The sequence below is a fragment of the Amblyomma americanum genome, chromosome 5 (genome assembly GCF_052857255.1).
Source record: "Amblyomma americanum isolate KBUSLIRL-KWMA chromosome 5, ASM5285725v1, whole genome shotgun sequence".
NCBI classification, from domain to species: domain Eukaryota; kingdom Metazoa; phylum Arthropoda; class Arachnida; order Ixodida; family Ixodidae; genus Amblyomma; species Amblyomma americanum.
The window spans coordinates 62336283-62342444 of record NC_135501.1 but is presented as its reverse complement, the minus strand read 5'-3'; the positions used below and the strand labels follow the sequence as shown (position 1 = coordinate 62342444).

The following is a 6162-nucleotide window of genomic DNA, read 5'->3' as shown; positions in this document are numbered from 1 at the left end:
CCTGTCTAATGAGCTTACTACAACCCTCCTACAGAGCAACTTTGCACCTTATCAATGAGCGTAACATTGCTCTGCAAGAGCATACGGGTTCCTCTTTCAGGTGCACCTTTACGCCATGTTAGGAAGGGTAACGTAAGCGTAAGCTTACCCTCGCAGGGGCTATTGTTACCTAATGAGTTTTTTACGCTTCTATGGTGCAACTTTGCACCACGTCAGTGGGCATAACATTGCTCTGAAAGTGTGTTTTGCTCTTTTAGGTGCATCCTTACGTCTCTTTTGGACGGGTAACGTTACCGTCCAGAGGAATGTATCCCATATTACAGTGTATTGTTACAACTTCTCGAATGTAGGGCACAGGCACTTTCGCTTTGATACTAGGCATTCATTGTTATTAAAGTAAGTAAGATCGTTTTTGGGCCTGTAAAGCAAACCACTTCACTTTGTAGGTGTCGGTAATGGTGCATCTACATTAATGTATTACACACATCAAAACCAAACGCAGCATTACAATACACCTACAGAACAAAGCTGCTTGCTGAAAAGGCATGATAAGCACCTCACTGCCATCAAGTTCACAGATGTTTTTCTCTCCCACATTCCTGGTTATGTTCGTGTTAGTGCGATAAGATTGTGGCATGCCGTGCTGCACTTCAGAATGCAGTTTCGGACTCCAGTGATTGTACACCAGTATGCACGACAGGGTTTATTTCTTATGGAATTTAAAATGGCAGCATAACTCAGCAGTCTTCTGTCAACGTCATGATGGCATCCATTCTCCAAGCGAACCTGTGTGACAAAAAGAAATCCTTGAAACATGAGGGGCAGTACACACAATTAACGCATAAATTGTAATCATTAGATCAAAATTTAATCTGCGACAATTTGGTCTGAAGCGCGAAGGCGTATGTGCGGTGTTTTCCAAGCGAGCATGCTGTACAGGCCAAGAAATAAGTAAAAGAATGAACAACACAAGCTCTGGATACAAAATCATTGCATAATCGTTCATGGCACTGATTGAAGAACATGCATGCCCCACCAGCTAGACCAAACTAGAAGGCTCCTACATTTGGTGTGCAGTACACATATCTCACATGCAGTGGAAGTATAGAGCGCAGCTCCCACTTCCGTAAATGGCCTAGTTTTTTTTAATTACAGCGTTCTTTCGGCGTTGTTTCAAAGGGGCCCGATTTTGCAGCTGAAATCTACAAGACATAAGAAACCGTTCCGCAGTATATTTGACGCTTGTAAAATGATAAGCAGGGCGTCTTCACTCACCCCGTTGCTTTCGTGCATGCAGTGGTGCTACCATTTAGTTAGAGTCAGTGTATGACCATGGAACATTTTTTTGCAAACAAAAATGACCTGAAGTGAGCTCTTGTTCAGCTGTTGTCCAGTTATGCTTTTGGCGCTAGCTAGCAAAATTGTGGCTGAATTTTTGCCGCCTGCGCGCAACAAAAGCGTATGTGCACTGAGATAGTGCGTTTCTTTGTGCAACAACTTGGAATATTATATAAGTCAGCTTCTTCAAAAGGATGTCTTCCGACCAAAAGTACTCGTTTACAGACAGCAGCCTCGCATTTTCAGAAAAAGGTTGGATTCCCCTTAATCTATTTCGGGACCGACTAACCCATCTCCCTTTTCGTGGCAAGAACAGGAAGTGATAACGAATACTGGTAAATGTCTCGAACCCAGAGGACACACTCACATTCTTCGAGCGAATGAAAACTCCGGATGGCCGCCCACTGCCTGCAGCAGAGTGTACGCAGAAAAAGGAGGGATACCGTCCTTCGTCACAGAGCAGTGGGGAGTGGGTTGTTCCTTGTACTGGCTAGGAGTGCGCGGGGGAGGGGGAAGGGAAGGAAGTTAGCGCGACGGTGTTGTTCAGTAGAAAAGTTTTAGAAAGTTTAGCGTGAGGTAGCTCACTACTTCCGGCGCACAGGAACAAAGGCCCATTCCCTTCTATTCCCTGCCTAGCCTCTACTGCAGTGCTACCGAAGGCTGACTGCATGAGTACAATTGTACTCTTGATGGCTCTCTCCAGGCCACTTTGAAGTAAACTGGCGACATTCCCGAGCTTACTCAGAAGAGGGAACTTCACTCTTTTCGTTTCCACAAAAAATGCGAGAGTGTCGTCCGGGAACGAGACCTTTTGGTTGGAGAAAAAGCCTTGCGGAGAAGCTGACTTACACATTTCTGCAAATGGTCTATTTTGCAAGTTGTCAACTCTCATCAGGATTAAGTGACTTGAAATAGCGATAGAAAAATGTTTGGTGAAGATTAAACAGGACCATAGCAGCATGGAGCTAATGCTCGAGTTCGGGGGAAAAAACAGGCCCTTTTTCTGCATTAAAAAGAAGAGAAAATCCTGACCGCGCCACTCAGCCGCATCTGGAAAAAAGATGCCATATGGCTTTGGGCCTCATGATAAAAAAGGTTTGTACTCCAGTTCAATCAAGTTTTAAACTTCAACCACTCAGAGCAATCATCAAGGTTCTGAAAGAAAGTAGGACTCACTTTCTGAAGCTCAAAGGCCACATTAGCTGCACTCATGCTTGAGGTCGCATGCATCTGGAAGCGTACATCCGCCGCCAAGAGTTCAAGAAAGGCGACTGTGCCGAAAACAGCTAATTGCTTCGTATCCACAACTTATTGCTGTGGATATAAGGGTGCATTGCACAATTTGGACCATGACAATTAATATCTCTTCTAAGATCCACGAACTGGCGAGGGCGAAATTGAGTTGTTTTACTAAAAGTGTACATGAGCGTAATTTCCCACCGCCACCCCGCCCTCTACATAATACAAGCAGATAAACAGTCGACCGTACTTACCAGGACTGATACGGCGTCATCGCAAAGTTAGCCTGTTGGCAGGCTATCGAAACGCGTTATTCGCTCAGCGACTGCACACCACAGGTACAGAGTCGGACAGCAGATAGCATGACAGACTCTGTCCAGAGACGCGAAGTGCAAACTGCGCCCTGGAGCAGCTGCCAGTATCAGGCAGTGCCATGACAGGTCGCGCTTCCCTCCTCCTGCGGGCAGATTTTTTCTTCTCTTCTTTTTGTTCCCCGGACCGGATTCCGCGTGTCCCCCGCGTATGCTTTCTTGGTAGAGGGATTTAGCATACCGGAGACATACTACCGGCTTTAGGTACGCTTGTTGTGCACGTGCAGCGGCCCTTCCCGGCCGGGTGCTTGCTTCTGCGCATATGTAAAAAATTCTTTGGTTAACTGTCCGAACAGAAAATCGCCTGTTTTCTTGACGGCTGAATACTAAAAAAAGTGTGCGGTAGGAAATATCGCGAATGTACATATGCTCTGCGCTTCTCGTCTCTAAAATGGCAGCCACTATGAAGGTGGTGCAAGCGTGCTTTAATATAAGTTATTTGAAATATTGCGTATAAGTTAGAAAATGAGCAAGGCACGCACTTAAGCGGAAAAAGCCTGTTTTCGGATTCTGTTTCTGCTAATTCTTACATGTACGACAATCGCTACTATACTATTGCTAGAAAGAAAACTAAAAGTTGACACAGCTCCGTTATATATCATTCTTCAACACCTTACAGAAAATAAGTAACCGAGTACAATTGAAATGACTCCATCAGAAATGTATATGAATACCGGGGTGAATTACAGCCTCAGGAAAGTAACGTAACAATTACTGAAAACTAGGCTGTTACTCTTCCGTTACTTTCCTCCCAACATTTATAGTTCCATGACACAAATTTACTCAGACTGCAGTGAACTGCAGCAGCTTGCTTGATGATTTGTTTTTTTAATAAACTGCACATCTCCAACCAAAAATTTTAATTTTAACCCAACGTTTCCAGGCTGACTCGGCTCCTTCATCAGGGGTGACTGAGGGCTGCAGCTAGTGTCTTTTAAGTATAGAGGGGAGGAGGGGGTCAAAGGAATGACAGCTGTGATGCGAATGCATGGTGGAAAGAGAGAGGGCGTTAAGGCTGTTAGTCACGTTGTCGCACTGTGGGGAGGCGGTCAATGGCGACTTTTTTTTTGTTTGAGTTGAAGAGCGAAGTCCCTGGGCATATACTGAGGGCAGGTTTCCTTTTGTGCGGTTGATGTTGTTCGGGGTGGTTTGAATGTGCCAGGATTCCAGAAGGAGCCTTTTGTGGTAATTTGTTTCGGTTCCCAGGATGCGGGTTTCTTCGAAGTTGATTCTATGGTCGGAGTCCTCGGAATGTTCCAACCAAAAATTAAAATTTTTGTTTGGAGATGTGCAGTTTATTACAAGTCTTCAAACCCAACTAGACAGACAAATCTGTCAAAATGTTTAGTTTTCAATGATTTGTTCTACGTTGTTAATTTCCGAGGGCAATTGTTTTTCGAAGCTGCGGTCAAAAACGTTCCTACGTTTACTCGCGAAGCGATTAGCGGCCGCACTGATCACTTTTAGAACACCTTGCGTCGATTTTGGGTGTAATGAGAGGTAAGCTGCGGCGCCATCTTACAAGAAAGGGGGGGGGGGGGCTACAGAGCGGTCACGTGATACCTCTCGGGAGAACTCCCATAGAAGACGGCCTTGACTCGGTTGTGGTGCGGACATGATCGTGCGCGATGCTTCTCGGCAACCGGTCTGTTGTCGCTCGGTCACAAAGAAAACTGCTTGCCGTCAGGAAAGCAGTACCTTCGGCTCCAGCTTTTTTTTTTTGGAAAAAAGGAACTGATTACCTGTAATCAACAGCAGAAAAAGTAATTGAATTGCCTGGAACTTTGCCGTTAGAAAAAAAAAGTAACAAATTAATCACAAAATTGCAAGAAAGTGCAGCTGATTACAAGTAATCAATTACATGTAATGCGTTACGTTCAACTCTGGTACGTAACGTCATATCTTCTATACTTTAAAACCGCCGTGGTGGCTCAGTCGTTATGGCGCTCAGCTGTTGACCCGAGAGACGCGGGTTCGATCCCGGCCGCGGCGGTCGAATTTGTGTGGATGCGAAGTTCCAGAGGCCCGTGTACTGTGCGCTGTCAGCGGACGTTAAAGATCCCCAGGTGGTCGCAATTTCCGGAGCACTTCACTACGGCATCCTTCACAGCCTGAGTCGCTTTGGGATGTTAAACCCTCATAAACCATGAACCATCCATACTTTGAAAGATCTTCCAATCGTTATTATTAAATGACGGCCAAGACAATGCGCCAGATATCAAAATCAAGCAAATGTAAGCTTGTAGTTGTCACAGTAGAGCAAATCAAGCCAATGTACACTTAAAATACAGGTACTAGTTTACTCATATTTACGAAGCCTTAGACACACACACATATATAATCGATAAAATGTGCATGTAGAGATGGTCCACAAGATGTGGAACACAAATTTGTGCGCTAGCCTGAGCGTAGTGAAATTTGCTCAGTCAAAAAGCATACTTAATAAAAAATAAGTTTCACAACGCTCTTGCAGTGTTCACACGTGTGTCTAGGATTCACGCTCACTTGCGCTCGCATTAGCAAATCAGTCGAAAAGCTTCTAATGCGGGATAACTTCAAACCCTTGAGTGTACTCCTGTGAGCAGGAAGTCAGCGCTGTGCATAGACAGCAAGGACAGCACGGTGAGGGGTTAGCGTGGCTCCCGAGCTGCGCGTCCGCTGCTCTATCCCGCCTTCGGTTAGTCATCCGCCGGGTCACTGAACGTAGACCCTGTATGTAAGAGGGGACAAGTATACCTAGGGAGTGTTAACATTGCCTCGCGTCTGAATGATGATTCAAGAGCTTTCTGCGCTGGAGAACAATAGCGCTCGGCGTCGTACATCGGCGAGACCAGGAACTTCGCCGAAAGAATGAAGCAGCACAAAGCGGATTAAAAATCTGGAGAAGCGGACTCGCGACAAAAAACTTTTTGGACTAATTGCTGCAGTGACACGAGGCCAAAGGCGCTTTCCTTTTCCCCTTTCCTGTCCAGCCCTTGCTACAGGAATTTGCGAGTGTGCATGAGAAATGTGAGCTTTAACAAAGTTTGAGCACTCTTTTATTGATTACACCATAATTATTTATGACAAGCACGTTTTCTGCTTTCTGTTTTTCTCTTGGCGTATAGCATTCAAAAGTCATTTTCAAATTTAATTGAGAAATAAACAAAAAAATCCATTGCCAGGGAGGAGGAGAAAGCGTCAGAGGACCCAAGACTCCTTCCCACAAATCAGT

At 45.2% G+C, this 6162-nt stretch overlaps 1 long non-coding RNA gene across 1 annotated transcript; it reads right to left on the bottom strand.

Moving 5' to 3' along the window:
• Positions 1 to 688: 688 nt before the first annotated feature.
• On the bottom strand, positions 689 to 3143 carry LOC144134738 (uncharacterized). The gene is made up of 2 exons (XR_013315230.1): positions 2832 to 3143; positions 689 to 786 (listed from the first exon to the last, which is right to left on the bottom strand). It is a non-coding gene; the product is annotated as an uncharacterized LOC144134738 (long non-coding RNA).
• Between the last annotated feature and the right edge of the window lie 3019 nt (positions 3144 to 6162).